Below are 13,313 nucleotides of genomic sequence, written 5' to 3'. Positions count from 1 at the left end.
GTGTACTGTGTGTGTACTGTGTGTGTACTGTGTGTGTGTACTGTGTGTGTACTGTGTGTGTGTACTGTGTGTGTACTGTGTGTGTGTACTGTGTGTGTGTACTGTGTGTGTACTGTGTGTGTACTGTGTGTGTGTACTGTGTGTGTACTGTGTGTGTACTGTGTGTGTGTACTGTGTGTGTACTGTGTGTGTGTACTGTGTGTGTACTGTGTGTGTACTGTGTGTGTGTACTGTGTGTGTACTGTGTGTGTACTGTGTGTGTGTACTGTGTGTGTATTGTGTCTGTACTGTGTGTGTGTACTGTGTGTGTACTGTGTGTGTACTGTGTGTGTACTGTGTGTGTGTACTGTGTGTGTGTACTGTGTGTGTACTGTGTGTGTGTACTGTGTGTGTACTGTGTGTGTGTACTGTGTGTGTACTGTGTGTGTACTGTGTGTGTGTACTGTGTGTGTACTGTGTGTGTACTGTGTGTGTGTACTGTGTGTGTACTGTGTGTGTACTGTGTGTGTGTACTGTGTGTGTACTGTGTGTGTACTGTGTGTGTGTACTGTGTGTGTACTGTGTGTGTACTGTGTGTGTGTACTGTGTGTGTACTGTGTGTGTACTGTGTGTGTGTACTGTGTGTGTGTACTGTGTGTGTGTACTGTGTGTGCAGTGTGTGTGTGTGTACTGTGTGTGTACTGTGTGTGTACTGTGTGTGCAGTGTGTGTGTACTGTGTGTGTACTGTGTGTGCAGTGTGTGTGTACTGTGTGTGTACTGTGTGTGCAGTGTGTGTGTACTGTGTGTGTACTGTGTGTGTACTGTGTGTGTGTGTACTGTGTGTGTGTACTGTGTGTGTACTGTGTGTGCAGTGTGTGTGTACTGTGTGTGTACTGTGTGTGTACTGTGTGTGCAGTGTGTGTGTGTGTACTGTGTGTGTGTACTGTGTGTGTACTGTGTGTGTACTGTGTGTGCAGTGTGTGTGTGTGTGTACTGTGTGTGTGTACTGTGTGTGTGTACTGTGTGTGTACTGTGTGTGCAGTGTGTGTGTGTGTGTACTGTGTGTGTGTACTGTGTGTGTGTACTGTGTGTGTACTGTGTGTGCAGTGTGTGTGTGTGTACTGTGTGTGTGTACTGTGTGTGTGTACTGTGTGTGTACTGTGTGTGCAGTGTGTGTGTGTGTGTACTGTGTGTGTGTACTGTGTGTGTGTACTGTGTGTGTACTGTGTGTGCAGTGTGTGTGTGTGTACTGTGTGTGTGTACTGTGTGTGTGTACTGTGTGTGTACTGTGTGTGCAGTGTGTGTGTGTGTGTACTGTGTGTGTGTACTGTGTGTGTGTACTGTGTGTGTACTGTGTGTGCAGTGTGTGTGTGTGTACTGTGTGTGTGTACTGTGTGTGTGTACTGTGTGTGTACTGTGTGTGCAGTGTGTGTGTGTGTGTACTGTGTGTGTGTACTGTGTGTGTGTACTGTGTGTGTACTGTGTGTGCAGTGTGTGTGTGTGTGTACTGTGTGTGTGTACTGTGTGTGTGTACTGTGTGTGTACTGTGTGTGCAGTGTGTGTGTGTGTGTACTGTGTGTGTGTACTGTGTGTGTGTACTGTGTGTGTACTGTGTGTGCAGTGTGTGTGTGTGTACTGTGTGTGTACTGTGTGTGTGTATATACTTTGTGTCTACTCTGTGTACTGTGTGTGTACTGTGTGTACTGTGTGTGTGTTGTGTGCGCTACTCAGCATGCAGCTGTCTCGCACACAGAGATACACAACACTGTGTGTACTGTGTGTGTGTATAATGTGTGTGTGCTGTGTGTGTGCACATACAGTGTATACTGTGTGTACTGTGTGTGTACTGTGTGTGTGTACTGTGTTACTGTTTTCACTACTTGGCAGGCAGCTGTCTCCTCTTGCCGTTTCGCTATGCGCGTCATTTTTTTGTGTTTTTTGGAACGCATCTACTACTACTACCACCGCATAGAGCGAGAGAACCCTGTACTTGGATGAGTACCCCCCCCCACACCCAGCCGCGATGTGTCACGTTCCCACGTGTACTTGTGTGCCTATCTGCTATTCTCCAGTGTAAACTAATTAAACAGTTAAGCACCGGCGGGCATATGCTAATGGCTTGATTGATTGGTCGGTTGATTGATTGATTGATGGAGGGTGAAAATCTGCTATGCGGGAGGTCGGTCCCACTGGGGAAATGATGGGTGGAGAGTTTTTAAACTGCGAGGGTTGACACTCATCCCCCATCTCCACCCCCTCCACCCCCCTCCCCCCTTCGTGCCCCTACCCGGGGGCATTCCAATCGACTAAATCTCTTGATCATCATCCTCCCCCCTCGTCCCTTACGCCCCCTCCCCCAAGACACACACCGTCCACATCCCTGCACCCACACCAGCTAAGCCAGTAACACCACCTACCCACCCAGTCACCCACCTACCCAGTCACCCACCTACCCAGTCACCCACCTACCCAGTCACCCACCTACCCAGTCACCCACCTACCCAGTCACCCACCTACCCAGTCATCCACCTACCAATCCACCCACCCAGTCAACCACCTACCCACCCACCTACCCACCCAGTCATCCACCGACCCACCCAGTCATCCACCTACAAATCCACCCACCTACCGAATGAACCATCTACCCATCCACCTATCCACCCATCCAGTAAACCATCTGCTCAACTAACCACCTGCCCAGTCACATACCCAATTACTCATCCACCCAGTCACGCTGCAACCCAGTTCCGCACCTACCCGCCCAGTGACTCGCCCAGTCAACCACTCACCAACCCAGCCAGTCACCTACTTAGCCACCCATTCAGTCACCTATCCTTTCTCCCACCCACCCAGCCACGCACCGATGACCCTACCTCCCACCTACCCACCCACGCATCCACCTATTTCCCGGAGGTATTGGTTCCCATTATAACCGTTGCCGCTCCGTGAACTTTAACCCTCCATCACTCTGCCGCTCAGCTCCCGACCCGGGTTCGACTCCTGACTGCTGTGTCGCTGCTTTACTGCACGGGTGGGAAGCTTCCAACCCCTCACCCGCATCGCCCTCCATCTGCGTCTCACCCCTCCCAGGTCACCCACCACCCACATCTCACCCCTCCCGGGTCTCCCTCCTCCTCCCAGCTCCTCCGTTCCCTCCTCTCCAGGTCTCCCTTCTGGGCAGGCCTCGCTTCATGAGAACATCGCCGCCGCTGTATCGTCAGCAACATCACATCAGCGGCGGTAAGAACAACTTATGTTTAAACAACATCATTATTATTAACATCATCAGAAGCAGCAGTAGCAGCAGCAACATCAGCGGTAAGAGCAGCACACGTAGAATCAGCATCATCATCAGTCTTAGCAGCAGCTGTAACATCACCATCAGCAGTAGCAGCAGCAGCAACATCAGCGGTAAGAGCAGCACACGTAGTGCAGCATCATCATCATCAGTCTTAGCAGCAGCTGTAACATCACCATCAGCAGTAGTAGCAGCAGCAACATCAGCGGTAAGAGCAGCACACGCAGTGCATCATCATCATCAGTCTTGGCAGCAGCTGTAACATCACCATCAGCAGTAGCAGCATCAGCAGTAAGAGCAGCACACGTAGTGCAGCATCATCATCAGCTGTAGCTGCAGCAGCTTGCCATGCGGACTCTTGAACTGTACAAGCACCACAGGAATTCACTCCGCTCACCACGAGGACGCGTGAGAATGCGACGCAGACTTGTTACCATCACCATCCTCACCATGGCCACTGTCACCACCACTCGTTAACCTATTCTTTGGGTCTTTCGGTAAAGTCACGTAGATAGGCTCAAAGAAAATAACAAAAAAATTACGAAAAACTACGACGTTTCGATCACAACACAAGCGATCGTCATCCTCTTTTTTTCTTCCTGGTGTAGTTTTTGGTAACTTTTTTGTTATTTTCTTTGAACCCATCTACGCGACTTTACCGAAAGACCCAACGAATATGAATTCCTGCAGTCACGAAAGCTTTAAGTTAAAACTCCTTACCCTCCTCACTATCATCATCATCACCAATGGCGGAACCAGGATTTTCAGGTAGGGGGGGCAACCCCTCCAGCAATGAAAAATTATAGGAGTTGTTAGTAAGTAAGGACTTGTCCCTTGCTTTTTACTCGACGCGTGTGCGGCGATGGCGCAGCCGTCGATCGAGGGTCGAATTCGAACCGCGTTGTGTGATCGGCATCGCGCTCGCTGAAGGTGTTGATGCCTTCAGGGAAGTCGTGTACTGCTTATACGCAACTGCGCACAATTCTGTGAGTCGCTTATAACCGCTTTGCAGTTACTTATTTCCAATTATGGACTCAGACTATTGTCCTATCATCTCATAGAGTCCCTGGCACGTAATAATATGCTACACAGTGGCAGTGGGGGTCGCAAAATGCCGATTTATTACTAATAAATCCCAATGATTCGATCGAAATTAGGGATTTCGATCGGATCATTGGGGGGGGGGCACGTGCCACCCCCCCCCCACTGCCTCCGCCAGTGATCATCACCGCCACCTTCACCACCATCACCCCCCGCGCTCACTCTGCTCCACGCCGCCTCCGATTGTTTTGGAATTGCTGAGCCCTCTCGCAGCTCTCCACGGAATGCGGAGCTTAGTCGCTGCTGCTGCTGCTGCTACTGTTGCTGCTGCTTAAACTACTGCTGCTACTCATGTTGATACTGCTGCTGCTGCTACTGTTGCTGCTGCTTAAACTACTGCTGCTACTCCTGTTGATACTGATACTGCTACTCATACTGCAGCTCCGACTCATACTAATGCTGCTACGGATTCTACCGGTGCCGTTGCTGCTGATAGGTACACTCCTGACACTGCTGTTGCTACCAATGCTGTCGCTACCGCTGTAACTTCTGCTGCTGCTGTTGCCGCTGACTTGCTGCTGCTACTACTGCTGCTGCACTTGCTGGTGTTCTCTATAGCTGCCACTACTGTTGTTGCTACTACGACTGCTGCTGTTGCTTACTGGTGTTGCTACTACTATCGTTGCTAGTGCTGTTGCCAGTCTTACTCCGCTGCTGCTGATTGTTGTTACTGATATTGCATGCGCCGCTGTCGCTAGCACCACTGCTGTTGCTAATACTGCTGCTGCTGTTGCTGGTAGCATCGTCACTGCTGCTGCTGCTGCTGCAGCAAGAGAAGTGTCTGCGGTGATTCTCACACTGACTCGGACGGGAGGAACCTGGGGCAGAGGGAGGCAGGTGAGTCCAGACGAGAACCGCGTCACACGCACACACACACACAACACTCACACACACACACAACACTCACACACACACTCACACACACAACACACACACACAACACTCACACACACACTCACACACACAACACACACACAACACTCACACAACACTCACACACACACAACACTCTCACACACACCACACACACACAACACACACACACACGCAACACTCACACACACAACACACACAAAACACACACAACACACACACAGCACGCACACGCAACACTCACACACACACGCAAGGCTCACACACACGCACACACGCAACACTTTGTGGTGAAGTATATTTTGCTCGACACACGATTTCGTGATGATGATGCTGCTGCTGTGTTGGCAGTGGTGCACAGGCACAGACAACAACACGAAACAAAAACTCAACACGTTCGTCAATAACACGTGGCCTTAAATAGAACAATATATACTGCCTATAATAGGCGACGTTTCGGGAAATGGTCCCATAACTCTAAAGGCCAGAGAGATAAAGTGGTTAAAACTGTGGCATCTATATTTATGTGCTATGTTTTATTTCGATATGAAATGCAATCGGAATACAATCGGAATAAACAGCCTCAAGAAGTTGCTTTAACCGCCTGAATTAAAATCAGTTTTAATTTATCGACCTATTATTTGGGGTTTCCGATAACGATACTGTACAATGAATGTAACGCCTCTGAAAATACGTCCGGGGTGGATATGGAGCGATGAATTTGGCTCCGTGTGCAAGCGCTGGTGGATCGTTAAATAGCGGAACCGCGAGAGACTGCGATGGCCTGGCCAGTAGGCATTCATCCAGCAGTGGATAGAGCAATGCTGCTGCTGATGATGATGCTGCTAATGATGATGATGCTGCTAATTACGAGTAAACGATAGTGAATTAACCGTTGCAACTTTCGGTCATTTCCACGACTGGACTGATGGAGGGATGGCCTCGAAATGCCGTGTTGGCCGTCGGAGTTGGTTTGACCATTCTTCACCACTCTGGTCAACGCGGACTCGCGCAAAGAGATGCAGCTCCGCGTCGGTTTGGACGGAAGCCCTCGCCACTGGCCGACGCGAGCCGTGGCCGGGAATTGAACTCATATCGGGGGAAATGTAATTTCAGCGCCTTCAGGCTCAACGCGTTACGCGCCTTACAGCGGCACATTGTATTTGTTTACAGCAAAGCAAACGAAAAACCAACTGGGGGCCGGTTCCTGTATTCGGGGGTCTCATCGGCAGAGTTGCGGGCCTTGTTAAACAAAGTGCGGCTGGGGGGTTTACAGGCATTGCTGTTGTTGTCCAGACGGTCCCAGAACCCGTTCAGAGGGTTCCTGACTTCAAATCGCGTTGCTCGTAGCGAACGTCGGTCCGGAAAGCCAAAATATGTAATTTGTACTCGAACAATAATTACTGTACTTGTTCTTAGGTTTTTTCGGTAAAGTCACGTAGGTAAAACATCAAAATGAATGAAAATAAAATAAAATAAAATCAAAAATCACGACGTTTCGGAGGCAACACAAGTCTCCGTCACTTGTGTTGCCTCCGAAACGTCGTGATTTTTTATTTTATTTTCATTCATTTTGATGTTTTACCTACGTGACTTTACCGAAAAAACCTAAGAAGATGATTCCTTGCAGTCACGAAAGCTTCAAATCTAGAATTACTGTACTTGTATGTAGATGTACGTAGCGGCGGAGTGCTGTTTAGACGTGGTTACTACCTGCGAGGTTCCACAGTAGAGCATGCATTGTGTTGTTTACCACACGCGTATGTCGTTACGTGACAGTGCTCGCCGAACTGCGTTGGCTTCTCGGTTGGCAGACGAACACATTATAAGGTAGCGCTCATTACGCACAACAAAGTGCTTGCCACAAACGAACCACAATATACCTCGCTGATCACGCCAAGGAGCATAAACGACGGTCACGCGAACTCCGCTCATCCTCGCGGCTGCTTTGGGCTTTTTGGCGAACCGTCGAACAAAGGCGGTGGTCACCGCATTGCGCGGAGCTTGCTGATGCGCTTCTGCGACCGTCTGGAACGCTCTCTTCCTGCCTTTATTAGAGCGCCACTGGAGCTATGCACTTTTAAGTCGTCTAGATTGACAAACCAGTATTCTGCACTTGCTTTAGGAGACGATGAATTATGCAAACACTTAGACAGCAGCCAGACTTTCTTTTAAACCATCTCGATTGAAAACTCATTTCTTTAGGACTGCTTTTTGCGTTTAGTTCGTTGTCCTTACCCCGCACCTCCGATGAGCACGGTTGCTTACGTACGGTGCGAAAGAAGGTCAACAACTCAACATACATGATGGTGGTGGCGATGTTCAAGATGCGGGAAACTGGAGCGCTCTTCCTTCCGATATTAGAAAGCCATTGGAGTCATGCACTTGTCACTCGTCTAGACTGAAAATTAATATCTTTCGGACTGCTTTTTGCGTTCAGTTGTCATTCCCCCGCACCTCGGATAAGCACTGTTGGCTACGTACGGTGTGAAAGAAGTTAAACGGAAATACAGGGTGCTTCAAAAACATGTGAACACTTACATGGGACTATCGTTTTTATTGGAAAAAGAACGGACAATACACTGTAACACGATAACAATTTAATGTCAGTCGCTTAAAAAAAGTAAATTAGTCTCCACTTTTGGAACCTCATTTGCCAGTAAAAAAATATGATAATTGTTTTTTTATCCTTCTATCTGGCAACAAAACTGACACTTTTTTTACAAGGAGTCATGTTTGCATAGACCACAATACCTGCAGCCATAATGCAAACGAAAAACATAACTCTGATAATAAAAAGGTGTCAGTTTTGTTGCCAGATAGAAGGGTAAAAAACCAATTAGCATAGTCTACACTTGTTCGCCATCATCGTCAACGCGCGCCTGGAATCTTCTCCAGGTGGTGTCCGGAGCCCGGATGCGGCACATTTCTCGTGGTTGTTGTTGCAACATTCTCAGAAGTGTTCACATTTGTTTTGAAGCACTCTGTGTACATACATACGTACGTACAGACCCTTTTGGCGCCGTAGACTGTGGAGTGAGCGAGCGAGCGAGCGAACGTAGTAACGCGCCGACTGTGGGCACCACGACAGCATTGAAATCTTGAACGTCTTCAGTTGTTCTCTCGTATGCAGAGCAACAACTGTCCACACACACAGGTGGCTCGAGCCAGACAGTCGCGTTAGGATCAGCGGAGTATATCGCTGGGACTAAACATTACTAAACGCGTTCGTCGATATCACAGGAAATATAGATGTAATCGGCGACGTTTCGGGCAATGACCCTTCTTCATTGAGCCACGAAGAAGTACCATTACCATTGCCCTCTACGCCGCATATATATTTAGTTTCGCCTTTTAAAGCAACACACACATATTATTGACAAATGCGTCGAGTTGTTTTGTTTGTTAAATGTGCTTGTGTGTATGTATGTTGAAAGGGTCTCGCACCGTGTCAATCGGAGGTGCGGGGGGGAATGAGAACAAACGCCACACAAAAAACAGTTCTCAAGAAATTAGTTTCCAATCGATACGATTTAAAAGTGCGCAGCTCCAGTGCACCGCTGCCAAACGCAGCAGCAGCATCACCAAGCAAGAAGTTTAATTTGAAAATTCGATAACCATCAGCAACAGCAGCAGCAGCGACGGCGGCGGTCATGTTCAATCCACCGCTGGATGAAGGCCTCCCCAAGCCGCTACCGCTGCCACATCTTAAAGATGCGAACAACGAATCCGCCCGGCGCCTGCAGCACGGACTGCTTTGGTCGTCGGTCTCTCGGACGCGTTCCATGCCCTTGGACTGCCGCTCCGTTATTACTCTCGACCATCAAGCCCGCGATCCCTTCAGAAGTCCAAAAGAAGTTGCATTTCCCGAGCAAAAGCCCGCTGAGCTAAGGAGCTTATTGCTTGTGTTGCGATCGAAACGTCGTGATTTAATTTATTTTCTACCCACGTGACTTTACCGAAAGAACCAACGAGTATGGATCCCTGCAGTCACGAAAACTTCAGATCTAGATTCAGCTTATTGCTTGTGTTGCAAAGTTGATTCGGCCTTTCAGTGACGCCAGAGTGGATGAAACAACATAACACATTTTTTGTTTTCAATGTTTCTCACTCCGGGAAAAAAACCACCCCTATATATATAAGTGATTTAATTACTTCGTATATATTTTGTTTCTCCATCTCAAAGTGAACGTCTGAATCGCGAGTCGTAGCATTAGCGAGTTACTTCTCGCCCAGCGATGTCACAACTAACACGTGAGCAAAGATGCGTGGAGAGCACGCACGCTCGGCATTGTTACTTGGGGAGAGAAAGCACACACACACCTCGATATAATACACAACAGACGGCGATTTAGCTCTGCTCTGAAGTAGGACCATGGCGCGAATCGTCGGCCTGCGATAACTTACTTGTCTTTGCCAATTTTCCGATTTAAAGCATTCGTGACTGCAGGGATTCATCTTCTTGGTTCTTTCGGTAAAGTCACGTAGAAGGGAAGTAATAAAATAAAAAAACATAATAAAATAATTGTCACGACGTTTCGGCCACAACGCAAGCAGCCGTCCTCAGGTGAAAACCAGGTCTGTCGAGGCGACAGCGTCTGAATGAAACAGCACCATGCTTGGAGCGTATATTAAATGAGGAATGTAGCGAGATGTCTGACTGTCGTTCCTATCGTGAAGACAGTCTATACATACAGTATATAATGCACGACAGCTTGGTATGCGTACATATGTGTGTAAGTTATAATATAACACCTACACATACGTGGTTATACCTGGGAAGGTACATCAATCGTTGAATGTGCCCATTCGCTGCTGAAGGCCCTGGCCCCGCTGCGTCGGTCTTCGGTGTTATTTGACCATACTTCACCATTCTGGTCAGTGCGGGTTGGGATCTGTAGGATGACTGACATGTCAACATCATTTAATATTCAACGTGTCCTTCTTTAAGTGAGAAAACATGAAGTTTGTTTAGTTTTCATTCCAATATATTACATAAGTACATATATATTGCTGTCATCACATCGGCTGATGTATATAATATGTGAATAATATGGTTACATTTTGGGGTTTGAACCACATACAAATTAGCGCGCGTGTGAACAGCATCAAGGTAAAGTGTTGCTGAAACGCACAGTTTTTAATAAGAGTGAGCCAGGCCACCCGAGTTCGCGTCCTGGCCGCGGCTAACGCCAGTGGCGCGTGAGTGCTGAAACACTCCGTCTCCTGCTCGCGTTCTTCCGCCAAAAACTTCATGAAGCCGAATTGACCAGCGTGGTGAAGTATGGTGAAGCAACCACCCACCCCGCCCCCCTCCGAAAGACCGATAGGACGCGGGAGAGAGAGAGGCCTTCATCCAGCATTGGATTGCCACGGCTGTAACTCAATAATAATATGATTATTGTTGTTGTGTAATGTATTTGTCTCCACGAAAGTACTGGCCCCAGGCTACTCTGGGAAAAGGCGCTATCCTGGTTTCTAGAGTCCTCAACTGCTTAAACAAAATTAACTAACATGTAGTGAATAACTTCACGCTCTTCATAACGATTCAATAGTTTACCAACTGCAATCTTATAAAAAAGAATAAGTTTACGAAATATCTACTCGAAAGTACATGTATGTTTATAAAGTAATGCAGTACATACTACCGTGTAAGCATACATTTATCAATTTTGTGTATTGACATTTTGACTTTTTATTTTGCCGCTTGCTTGACCAGAACAAAGCCTCCCTGAGTCTCAAGACTCTTTTTCGGGAGTGTCCTGCCGAGTTTTTGAAGTCGGGTTGCGATTGCTGCTGCTGCTGTGTGATCCCAGCCAAGTAATTTACGGGGAATTTAGCAGCATTTGGATGTGTGGCCAATACCAGTTACATTGTGTGTCTTCCCGGAGTATATATGACTGCATGTAGACCTTCTTTCGCACCGTACGTAGCCTACCGTGCTAATTTGAGGTGCGTAATGATGGTAATGATGGCGGTGGTGGTAACGGTATCTGTGAGGAGGTGGACTATACAATGTGTGTTTGTGTCCTTGTGTGCGAGTGTCTGCGTGTGTTGACGTTTGTGTCTGTGTTTTTGCGTGTTTTTTGTCTGGGGAGCGGTGGCGCAGCAGTTAGCTCACTGCGCTACGAACAGCGGCGGGCGACTCGACTTCGATTCCCTCTCACGGCCAACATCAGTGCCGATGTACCTGATGCGGTGTCCATAAAACATCAGCACTGGGGAGACAAAGGCGACCGTGCGTGGTGCTGGCCACCCACCCCCTCATAGGTGTTGTCGTGCTGACCTTAGCAAACTAAAACTAAACTCTTTGTTGTATTTTACCAGGTAAAGCCCGCTGAGCGAATCGCTATTATTAGGGCGACCTGGTCACAAATGATAGCTAAGTGATGTGGCTTATCATCATGTGGAAATGCACAGCAGCTAAATACTCTAAACGCGTGTTTCTATCTAATGTGGAGAGAAACACCGGAGGAACCGGAGAGAAATCCACGCGACCACGGGGAGAGAGAAGACGCAAACTCTAAATCGACCCACGACGTCCTTCATACCAGGCGAGGTAGTTAACATCTCGCCACAAAGGCGGCCGGGGTAGTCTTGGCCACCCCCCTCGTTTGCCGTGCCGGCGTTCAGAGTTACTACTCGCTAAGAGCATTTGCCCCATCAATTAAGTCCATACATGGGGATATTTGTATTTGCACTGAATTTATGTGTGTCTGTTTTCGGAGCGGTGGCGTTGTGGTTAACACACTGCGACTACGAATCCGGCGACCACAGTTCGCTTCCCGCTCACGGCCAACACCTGTAGCTACCTGTACCTACCTGTGCCTACCTGCTGCACTGCGTAACCTTTGGCATTCTCTCTTCCCCAAGCTCCGTGTGATACCCTCGAGGCAATTCAAGAAAAACGCGTTTGCACTCTTCATAGAGTACAACTTTGATGACAGTGCTGTTTGTGGCTGGCCGCTTGACGTTTATTGGGAACTTGGGGCGTGCGTTCGGCAAAGTGTGTTAAACAACTAACACGTCGCGATAGTTAATCTACGTTACACGAAGGGTGTTGTGTGTGCGCTTATAATTGTGTTTATTTAACCTAAGCAATTAGTTTAAGGGGGAGGTGGGGGGGGGCTCGCCCCCCCCCCCACTCCCGCTCCCCCGGCGAGGTGAAGATTGTGGTCACCTCATCCCCTCCCCTACCCCCTTCCTCACCACTACCCCTGCCGCCACCGCCGCCTCTCCCCCCCCCCCCCGGGTCTCAGTTAAGCCATCAAAACGCTTAATTGCGGCCATAAAAGCGTCGCTAATTGGGTATACGCGCCCAGCACGAGTCTCGCGGTGATGGTGGCGATGATGACGATCCCGTTCTCTTAACGGCGATCAAAGTCACTCAACGATTGGCGCAGCCCCTCCCCTCTATCCCCCACAACAGCCCCCACCCCCCACAGCAGCCCCCACCCTTGCAGATCCCATCCCTCTGCAGCCCAAACCCTCGCGCAGACCACCACCCCCCCCCTTCTCCCCACAACCCTCACAGATCACACCCCCCGCAGCCCCCCCCCGCATCCCCCAACCGCTCAATCTCACCCCCCGCAGACTCCCCCTCCCCCCCATTCTCACCCCCCCCAACTCCTCGTAGCCCCCTCCCCCTTAACCCCCATCTCCTTGACCCCCTCCTCTTTTCCGTAGCCCCCACCTTCGAAAACGGCACCCTCCCCCCCCAAAAAATCCCCCACCTCCCCTCCTCCTCATCATCAAAACCAATCTCTCCGCATTCGCACATCGCGGCAGATGTAGCCAGCAGATGTAATTTAATAACGGACCGCGGCGAGGTCTGCGTCGACTCGTAATTGCGAGGATGGACTGGTCCCTGTCATGTGACCGTGGAGTGGCTGTCTCTCCGGCCCCAGACGGCTAGCGGCTGCGAGTGCTGCACGATCGGAGATTCGACATCGCCGATGGGGGTCGACGTGGAGAAATTGAAGCGAGAAAGGCAATCAGCAGAACGGGCGTTCTCTTTGCCATATCTGTCCCTCCACATAGACAACGAGGAAGTGCAAGCAT

The 13,313-nt window shown here is 49.2% G+C and overlaps 1 protein-coding gene across 1 annotated transcript in view; it reads left to right on the top strand.

The window, feature by feature from the left end:
* The first annotated feature begins 2,089 nt into the window (after positions 1-2,089).
* The window catches only part of LOC144941752 (uncharacterized), a 36,096-nt gene continuing 24,872 nt past the window's right edge, over positions 2,090-13,313 (top strand). Inside the window, exons 1-2 of the mRNA XM_078868166.1 lie at positions 2,090-3,220; positions 5,120-5,216. The gene's annotated coding sequence lies outside the window, so the exon portion shown is untranslated. The remainder of the gene's footprint in view (positions 3,221-5,119; positions 5,217-13,313) is intronic.

This window comes from Lampetra fluviatilis, chromosome 25, assembly GCF_964198595.1.
Source record: "Lampetra fluviatilis chromosome 25, kcLamFluv1.1, whole genome shotgun sequence".
In the NCBI taxonomy this organism is placed as follows: Eukaryota; Metazoa; Chordata; class Hyperoartia; order Petromyzontiformes; family Petromyzontidae; genus Lampetra; species Lampetra fluviatilis.
The sequence above is the reverse complement of the archived record's forward strand: the minus strand, read 5'-3'. Positions and strand labels throughout refer to the sequence as shown.